At 31.2% G+C, this 10,929-nt stretch overlaps 1 pseudogene; it reads left to right on the top strand.

Annotated features, from left to right (window-relative positions):
- Window positions 1-330: 330 nt before the first annotated feature.
- Window positions 331-10,561, top strand: LOC149244707 (putative magnesium transporter NIPA4; annotated as a pseudogene).
- The last annotated feature ends 368 nt before the right edge of the window (window positions 10,562-10,929 follow it).

The following is a 10,929-nucleotide window of genomic DNA, read 5'->3' as shown; positions in this document are numbered from 1 at the left end:
ATTTACTAGAGATTCTAGGTGGGCCTCATTCAAGGGAGGCCCTTGCATGAGTCCATGTTGCTATTATTGGTTTTGATTTCTTTTTATTTTGGTGAGATTAGTTGGTTTCATTTTTGTTTTTATAAAAATTCATTTCATTTTCAGTTTCTATTAAAATTCCTTTGATTGATAGGCCTCCCGAAGTTAGAAGTTGAACCTTCGTAGTTTGTTACTCAATATTTGTTGTTTTTGGCAGAGAATGCATGTTTATTTCATTTGTTGTAAATATTGATTTTGATGGGTCAGGTTTAGATCATTGAATTACCATAAAACCTAGGCTCCTCCTCTGACATGTCTTGTGATAATGTCACAAGATTGATTCTTGCACTCTCGTTGAGTATTTTCATTAGTGTTAGATTCATCATGGAGAAGAAAGGACTAAGGAAGGCAAGATCTGTTGGAGTCAGAGCATGTATGTATCTTCCCAATGCTTTGAGATCTTCCCATCAAGGTAGTTCACTTTTACATTTTTCATGTTCTAAATTTGCTTTGTTTGTTCTAACAAATAATACAATCTCCTTGCATCAGGGCTTGATATTCTAAATCCATATAGTTTCTAGCTTTTCTCTAGTTGATTCTAGCACTATGTTATCAATACTGCATGTGATGAATTATGATATTCACAACCTAATTTTTTTATAAACCAAACTAAAAATTGTGGCATTTTAGTAACCTATATTGTTGTGTAATTTTGTGCACATATATCCCTTTGTCTAATTGATTTACTTGATCGTTCTTTTGTTATAGGCCTATAATAATTACATTTTATGCATCTTCACTCTGGTCCTAAAATGTTCCCATGGTTAATATGTTGCCTAATATCTTCTATGCTAGTGTCACATTTATTATGTACTATTGCCATTATCTTCCTTAATTGAGCTTGTGCCCTTTCTTTGATAAGTATTGTGACTTTACTAGTAAACTTAGGTTTACAATATATAATGACAATTTTGTTGCTTGTTTGGGTTCATATCCTACTATTTCCCTAAGGCTGGTTTTTATTTGAGGGATAGATTTTGAAATGATATTTTATTTCTAAGTAATCATGAAAGGAACATTTATAATAACCTACTTTAACCTAAACTGCAAATATGTGAAGTTATTTTGGACATGCACTATAACTTTTAAACTTTCCTAAAGTTTCCATTGGTTGTTGCACTCTATTATGATAGTTTCATTCATCTATTCTAATTATTATTTAATGCACTCTATTATGATAGTTTCATTCATCTATTCTAATTATTATTTAATGGATATTTAGTTAACATTCACTTTCTTTGAAAATTTATGTAATTTCTAACTTTTCCCATGTTTAAATTATTTCGTCTTTAAGTCAAGGAAAACAATCGTTTTGTCAATTCCATTATACACATGCTAAGAAATCCTTGTCTTTAGGTCATGACTTCTGCTATTGATAAACGATTTTCTAATTATAGTTAACTATTTTGCTAAACCTTATATGTTTAAGCATAATTTGGCTTTTCTTTTTATCAAGGTGTGAATCCTTGAATTTGTGTACGGGTAAACGTTTTTCACAACTAAGCACTCAAATTCTTGTTTCTGGATATTCAAAATTACGGTTTCCATTTTGGTTGGTGTCATCAAGGAGATCTCATTTAGCGTTGGCCTTGTGCCTTTTATGCTTGTTTGGATAGTAGCTAAGCTTTTCGGTTAAAAAAGTCTCTCGCTAAACTTCGTTAATAGCATGCTCATTCTCAAGTTGCAAGATTAGAGCACATCTGTGGTTTTCTTAGTTAAAATGCCCTTTAGTTTTATTTTTTAACGTTGCATTTCCTTCATTTTTCTGCCATTCACATTCCATATGTAATCAAGGTTGATGCTATTTATAGTGCTACATGTAACCCTCATTTTGCTGCCATTTACATTCCATATGTAATGAGGGTTGATGCTATTTATAGTGCTACATTCAACCTTCATTTTTCCGCCATTTACATTCCATATGTAATCAAGGTTGATGCTATTTATTGTGCTACTAGCTACATGCATGGTCAGCACAATTTTTTGGAACTTTTTGTTTTCAGAATTCAATTTGTTTGTCCTATTTTATAGTTTTTGGAATGTATCCATATGTAATCAAGGTTGATGCTATTTATAGTGCTACATGTAACCCTCATTTTGCTGCCATTTACATTCCATATGTAATGAGGGTTGATGCTATTTATAGTGCTACATTCAACCTTAATTTTTCCGCCATTTACATTCCATATGTAATCAAGGTTGATGCTATTTATTGTGCTACTAGCTACATGCATGGTCAGCACAATTTTTTGGAACTTTTTTTTTTCAGAATTCAATTTGTTTGTCCTAGTTTATAGTTTTTGGAATGTACTCGTTACACGGAGAGCCAAATTTTACAACTTAGTATGACCTCGATGTGTATGTCCTGGCCTCAAAAAAATAAAGTTAGCTTTTACTAGCTAGTTTATTCTACAACCTAGTATGACCTAAATGTGTATGTCAAGTCCTCAAAAAATAAAAGTTAGTTTTTACTAATGTCGAGAAAAACATTACCTTGAAATTTAAATTATATATAACTTTTTAATCATATTAATGGACTAAGATTAATTATTAAAATATAACTATGTATTATTATATATAATTTGAATATATAATAAATTAACTCATACATTCAATAGTTCCTTTATCATATATGTGAATTTGAATGGATCATATATTTACGTTTAACAAAAAAAATTACGACGTTAAAATTCTCAATTTGGTAATATCTTAAACATCTTTACTCTCATTTACTAAAGCTAATAGCATCTCTTAAATCAAAGGAAAAAATTTAATTCAACAAAAGGAATTGAAAATCATGCACCAAAATCTTTTAATATTTCTTTTGATTAAATATTTTTAAAATGAATTTTAAAGGGGAAAACCATATCCTATGGATACATTAAGGTCTTAATCTTTTGAAAATATTAATTTGATGTAGTTTTTTCTTATGTGATTATTGCCCAAAGTTTGTTCGTAATTGAAGTAGTTTTATTATAATTTTTGTTATCATGCCTTAAAAATATTATTAAATATAATATTACTATTATTAAATTTGATAACTTTGGATTAATACAATATTAAATTTAATATGATATTTAATTTTTTAGATTATAATATCTATTAATATATCATGATATATATTAACTCTAGATATATATATCGAGGGAATAACAAAGACATAAAGTGATAGAGGGAGCGACAAGGGAGGTATGGAGATAAAATGAAGAAGAAAGACATAGAGAGAAGAGTGGAGAGAGAGAGGGGTGACATGGGACAGATGGAAAGAGAATGCATATATTTTTGGGTGAGATAGAGATACAAAGAAGGAGATATGAAAGGAAAGGGGAAGAGAAGGACAGAGAGGGAGAGAGGGAGGGAGATAGTGATAGGGTTGGAGGGTGAAGAGAGAGAAGTAGGGGGAGAGAGAAAGATGGGGGAGAGAGACAGAGGGAGGTGAGAGAGAAATGAAGAGAGAGGAAGGAGGAGAGGGAGAGAAGGAGAGAGGGAGGGAGTGAGAGATGGAGTTGGAGGGCAAGAGAGGGGGAGGTTAGAAGAAATGCATAAAGAGAGATGGAGTTGGAGGTAAAGAGAGAGGGAGATAAGACGTGATGTTATGGGATATTGTTCATGTGGAAATTGCTACAATGGAGAGACTAGGATGTTGATGAAAGAATAAAGAAGTGGATTTCCCCCAGTGAAATAGCCTCATAAATTTACGAAGCCCCAAAAATTCATAAAGCAGATTCCCTGCTCAGGCCTATTGTGAGCACTATTGGGGCACCCACATATGAATTAGCAAAATATGTTTCTAGAAAACTTGAACCTATGGTTTGCAAGACCAATTCTTACATTAAATACTGCATTAATCATTATATAGAACATATAAATAAAGAAAACTTAGATCCCGAGGATAATATTGTTATTTTTGATGTGGTCCAGCTCTTCATGAAGATTTTGTTAGATGAAGCTCTCCAGGTGGTAAAAGGAGTCATGGACTCCAGACTGCGAAGCTTGCCGAAATATTTCTCTATTCTACTTTCTTCACCTTTCAAGGTGAACTCTTTGATCAGACATCGAGAATTGCTATGGGATTTCATTCATATGGGAATTGTTACATTGGAAAGACTAAGAGATTGATGAAAGAATGAAGAAAAATATTTCCCCTAATAGTGAAATAGTTCCATAGATCTATAGAGCCCCCAAAAATCATAAAGCATGTGTCCCCCTTAGGCCTATTGTCAACATTATTAGGGCACCCACATATGAATTAACAAAATATGTTAATAGAAAACTTGAACCTATGGTTGTTAAGACCAATTATTACATTAAAGACTTCAATAATTATATAGAACTTATAAATAAAGAAAAATTAGATCCTAGGGATAAGATTGTTAGTTTGATGTGGTCCAGCTCTACACGAATATTCTGTCAGATGAAGTTGTCTGGTGGTAAAAGTAGTCATAGAACCCCAGACTGTGAAGCTTGCTAAAATATGTCTTTGTTCTACTTTATTCACCTTTCAAGGTGAACTCTTTGAGTAGACATTGACAGTTGCCATGGGATCTTGTTCATGTGGGAATTGTTACATTGGAGAGACTGGGAGGTCCTTTAAAATAAGGCTCAAAGAACATGGTGCTGGCATCAAAAATAGTAGAACTAGGTCTTTTGCGCTTATAGAACACTCAACCAAGACATGTCACCACATATTCCTTGAAGACTAAAATAAAAGCTAAAGAGAAGTATCAATACAAATAAAAATTTAAGGAAGCTCTGAAATTATAAACCATCCTCAAAATCTGAATAGAGATGGTGGTCTGGAAGTAAGTAGAATTTAGATTCTTGCACTTACTCAAGGCACGAGAACTATCAACCATAACTAATCCTTATATAATTTCACCTATTCCCTTTCATATCCATTTTCCTAATTTTCATGCTCCTTATATTCATCTTCCCCTCATAAATCTCTTCCTCCCCTCCCTTCCCACATCCTTCCATTACTCCTTTAAAAAAAAATTTCCTAACTTATAATAAGAACAATTCATCCCAATAATTATAATATACTAATATTTTATTTCAATATTAAGTTAATATTTCTTTAATAATAACTATTAACTTTATTCCTTAACATAATAATAGCATTTATCAATAACTATTAATCCTTATCTCCTCATTTATTCCCCTTTAAATTATATCATTTTATTAATATTTATATTCCATCCTTACTTTAATAGTTATTATTAATAGAGGCTTAAATTAATATAATGTTTATTAATCGAGTTAATAATATAATTTTTTATTATTAACTAAACTTCATTATTAGTAGTAATTACTACCAATAGCAAGGATAATTAATTATCATAATAATAATATAATCTTATCTTTATTAATTCACCATTATCCTAGATATAAGATTTGTTAATAATTATTATTATAGTTAAATATATCTATTTCTAATTATTTCCTTAAGTTATATTTTTTCCCTTTTCCCATTTAATTAATAAATTAGAGTTTTCTCGTTGGCCATTTCTCTCTTCTCATCCTTTCTTTCCCTATTTATTCCATTTTTCCTTTCTCTTCTTTGTGGATTTATCCTAACGATGAGTATTGTTGTGGACTTGAAATGTCAACATAAAAATGACTACTATGGTTAATATTCCAAATAATCATTCTCAAGATTCTCACCACAAAAATCCTCAATCACTCATTAATAATATAATTTATTGATATTTATATTTATAATATAGATATATTATTAATAATATTAATGTAATAATTCATATTATGATACTATAATAATGTTATTATATTATCATTAATATTAATATTAAGATATATGTGCTTGGTATATGACTATAGCTCCATTTTCACAAACTTATTAACATATAAAAGATGGAAAATGTTACCTATCATATATCAACCACATTTACTAATGTGGTCGTGCTAGTTTAACTGATTTGGAATTTTGCATGTTGATAATGAGTCTATTGGCATACACATGGTTAATGGGTAAAATGGAATTTTAAGGTTTAATTTAACTTTTTGGAACTATATGAACAATATCTATAAATCTTAGCATTAGCTTTATTGTAAGGTTTTTGCACATAAAAGTGAGATGTGGATGCCATTAATAATTTATTTTTTAAAACTACATGAACAACATTTAAAATCTTCAACATTAGCCATAGCATAAGCTCTTTTGACCAACTCTTTGGCATCTAAGAGAAATATGGGTGCCATTACAATTAACTGGTGATCATTGATGGACCTCATCTCCTTAAACATAGTTGGGAGGGAAACAAGACCCTAGGCATCATGGATGGATGATACATGGGCATCAACAACAAGATTATGCGAAAGAAATAATGGTAGCATAAAATGATGAAAAATATGAAAAGGGGAAAACATTTACAAGTAAAATTTATTTGCAACACAAAGATAGTTGATGAACCATGTACGAGAAAGAGTTTCCTAAAGAATCGATGGATAGAACAACTAGAAACCCATGTATTTTTGTGGGGGGTAATTATTTTATATGGACATCAAAAACATGTGTGTTTTAAGGAATAAGGTGAAAGCATGGAGGACGTGAAAAGAAGATGATCAATCCAAAACGATAGAAGATGCGAACATTGAGAAGATGATAAAATAAGAGATTTTGACCAATTCTTCGACATCTAAGTGAAATGTGGGTCTCATTACAATGAACCGGGGTTCATGGATGGATTTCATGTCCTTAATCATAGTTGGGAGGGAAACAAGACCCTAGGAATCATGATGGATGATATAGGGGCATCGAAAATAGGCTTATAGGTAAAATCTATTTGTGAAAAAAAGATAGTTGACGAACCATGTACAGGAAAGAGGTTCTTAGAGAACTAACAAATACAACGACTAGAAAACCATGTATTTTGGTGAGTGGTAATTATTCTATATGGACTTCAACAACATGTATCTTTGAAGGAAGAAGGTGAAAGCATGGAGGATGTGAGAAGAATGCCATAAATCCAAAAACAAAGAAGATGCGAACACTAAGAAACAAGTTTAAGGACCAAGTGAAAAAAATGAAATTTCAAATAATTGTTAAAGAGGGAGTGGAAGAGAATAATTCATATTTGTATTCTTTAATGAATTATATGATGTAAAAATATGATAATGTAAATTAAATCTAGAAATATACATGTCAATGAAATGTGAATAAATGAGAGATAATAGGAATGAAGATCATTGAGAAATCATGGAGAGATTCATGTAGATAAGATAGAGGATTTGGTAACTTGATTTCTTACTATATTTTAGGAGATGCTTAAAGGTTTGATGACTAAGTTTGTCTATGGTTTTTATAGTTCCCTTATAAACTATAAGGAAAACATTTGTAATCTTCCTAACATTACTATGAGATTGTATATGTGTATTAATACATATTTTCACATATGAGAATTACATTGTTAAATTTCTATTTCCTTCTTTTGTTTGTAAGTTTCAATGTATATTTTCTATTGTAGTTTATGAATTTAAATGGTACAGATGCTTTTGAACTCATGTATGTGGATCAAGGATTGCAGCTTAGGCACTTGCAAGAATTCATGTTCATAGATACAGGTAATTAGAATTGTAAATGTGAGGTTTACGACTTTATTGGAATAAATGGTATCATTAATAGCCTACTGGCTATTTGCCTCACATCAAGTTGTATCAAATCAAGGGGTTATTCTCTTTGGGGTTGAGGGTGTCACCTTGACATTGGATGTAATCGTTGGTGTGGATTGTATGTTGTAGGAGGATCGAATTAACATCTGTAGCATTATCTGTGAGGATTTGTGAGCCTATCTATGTGAAACCATCAAGAGAGAATTGAATCTCCCATGTGATGTGCTTATGTGTGGGAATTTCTCATAAGAACAATGAGACCAGAGTTTAAAAAATTGTATTATTATATTTCTTCTATTTCTGAGTGGTGGATTACCATCGTGTTACATCATTGGTGTTGCGTTTGAGTAAAAAAGAACCAACCATATCTCTTTCATTGCACCTAGAGTAGAGAAATAATAATTATGTATTAGTAAAGGTGAGTCTCTATGAATTTTCTAGGATGGTCTCTCCATACAAACCATTTCCATCAAATCATTGACCAATTGGGGAAAGATCGTAGTTGAAATCTATTTGAATGGGCACACATTTGAAGGCATGGTTTGAAGTTAAAGCTTCATCATCTAGTATTTGGAATGCAGGTCATCCTCATGGTAACTTAAAAGCAAGATATACTTACTTTTGTTTAATCCAAGCATTGAATGTATGAATTTCACATTGAAGGTGATAATAATGATATATCATTGTTTTCAAACTTCAATTTATGATAGCAAGAAAAAATTATTGGTATGGGAAATGAATGTAATTCATTTCCTTTTTTTCCATTATTTCAATTTAATTACAAAATTTCTATGTGAAAGTGGCACCTGCGGTGCTCTGTAATGGTGAGAGCTATGTCTAAAAGTGTGATATTGTTGCCCTCAACTGGAATGACCTTAGATCCATCAAACACTAGATCTATCATGCAATGAGAGGGGTAAAATCGCTCGAGGTGAAAACCTTTACTCAAGTTATATACACCAAAAAATAGGGTTTTCATCTTGATGGATTTGATACCTCTCTCGATGCATGATAGATCTGGTGTTAGATGGATCTAAGATGGTTTTAATGAAATGATAGTGCACATGGAAATGTCCTACAAGAGTAGGTGGCTATACATACTTATATGAGCCACTTTGGTGGGATGGCATGATTACTAGTAAGTGCATATTTTTTGCTTGATTCTTACACTTTTCCTATGCTTTCAGTTGTGTAACTGGAGACCGGGTATGAACAATTTCTTTATTGCATGCCCACATAGTGTTTTTGTGTTTGAGAAATCAATTCTTGTTCTGTTTTTCAGTGGACTAAAAAAATCTTATCTATCTTAATTATAAAATTCTCAAAATTGTTGAGTTATATGATTTGAGAATATGTGTATTGTTTTTTGATTTATTTCACAAGTAGTGTAATGATCTTTCCTTGCAGAACCTAGAACCCTCAATATCTCAAACCTAACATAGTTTGCCAATTGCATTACTATGTTTTGAGATCCTACTACACTTTTGAGTATATTTCCATCTTGGTACGGACACCTCATTTTTCTCACATGAAAACAAGAATATTATTCTTGTTTGATCTGAAAGGGATTTTATTGTATAATATCTAAGTTGTTTGGCTCCATATGCAATGATTATTTTGGAATCTCATACCTTATTTTGGTGTGTTGATGCACATAGTTCACTGGCCACTTTATGTTTTCATTTTTAATTTATGTTTTCAAGCACATTAAACATGACATGTACTTGCAGAAGTTTATTTATCTTTGATAGAGAATAAGTAGAAAAACTAATTGGCTTGATGTGGTCAATTATAAAAGTGATTGTTGGAGAGGCTGTCGATTTTGTAGTGTATGCGCTTGCTCTAGCTATCTTTGTCACCCGCTTAAGTGCACTCAACATTATTGTTAGGTATGCATGAATAATTATCACTAAGATATGTTTATTATTTTGGTCATAGGTAAAATAGTAGAGCAGGAAAAATTGAAACTCAAAGGATACAACTTAGAATGACTAACTTTTTTCATACTTGTGCAGTGAAATACTTGCACATATTATACTGAAGGAGAAGCTACACATATTTGGTATTCAATATTGTGTTCTTTGTGTTGTTGTCTCAGCCAAAAGTTTCATACATGCCCATAAGGAATGGGATATTGAATCTATGAAGGAAGTGTGTAACCTTACCATAGAGGCAAGTAACATATCTACTTTTAGGGTTATGCTTCTACTTCATTCTATAAGTGTATGCAACCCCATTTAAGAACATTGATTATTAATTTATTGTTTTTTGAAATTATACCCAAGACTTATTTTTTCCCTCATTCAAGGACATGAGACATGACCTTGAATTTTTATTCTTTGTCGTGACATATATCTTGAAATTTCATATTATGCAAACAACTTTCTTGTTATATGCGACATTGGTTGTATCAACAACTTTAGTTCTCATTTTTCATTTTGTTCCATATTATGATTCCACTGATATTATGGTATACATTGGTGTTTTATTCTTATAGGATCTCTCTTGGTATGTCTTGATAACTATTTTTGAAAGTTGCAAATAGGTTGTTTGTAATTTCGTTTTGTGTATGTCTTAGGAATTTATAATCCATAATTTTTTTCTTATATCATAAGGAATTTGTATTTTCTTTCTTCTTATGCCTATTTTATTTTGGCAAGTCATGAGTTTTAAGGCACTAGAAATTGCTTTGAAACTTACATTTTAGGGAATGAATGAACTTATCTACCCACAAACATGAGCTTGTTCCCTAGTTGTCATCACTCGTGTTATCACACGAAAGAATTATTTAAATAAGGTTGTTAATTCTACCATGAATGTTTTGATCCATGTAGTTATATGTTTCCTTTCCTAAAATACATTTCATGAGTTCAATGGCATAATGGACCAAAACTTATAATCCTTGAAATAGTGCATGTGGTCTTTAAGTATAAAAATTCTAAGAACAATGTGTTAAGGGTGATTGTTAATGGTTTTTTTTGGTTGGGGGGAGTGGGAAAAGTAGTTTTAAATGCAATATTGCATGCATTTTACACTTATAATTTATTTATTTGGCATAAAAATGCATTAGTGGTATTCATAATACCGGTTCTTTCTACAACACGCTATATTTATGGTGATCATGCATAGATTTCTAGCTTATTGTATGAAATAAAGAATTAACTGTTTTAATTTATATTTCGATCTAGAATCTAAATATGTGGTGCTTTATACCTGGTTGAC

The sequence above is a fragment of the Pinus tabuliformis genome, chromosome 8 (assembly GCF_031772625.1).
Source record: "Pinus tabuliformis cultivar Carrire ecotype Pingquan chromosome 8, CPIR1, whole genome shotgun sequence".
In the NCBI taxonomy this organism is placed as follows: domain Eukaryota; kingdom Viridiplantae; phylum Streptophyta; class Pinopsida; order Pinales; family Pinaceae; genus Pinus; species Pinus tabuliformis.
This window is presented reverse-complemented; position numbering and strand designations above follow the sequence as displayed.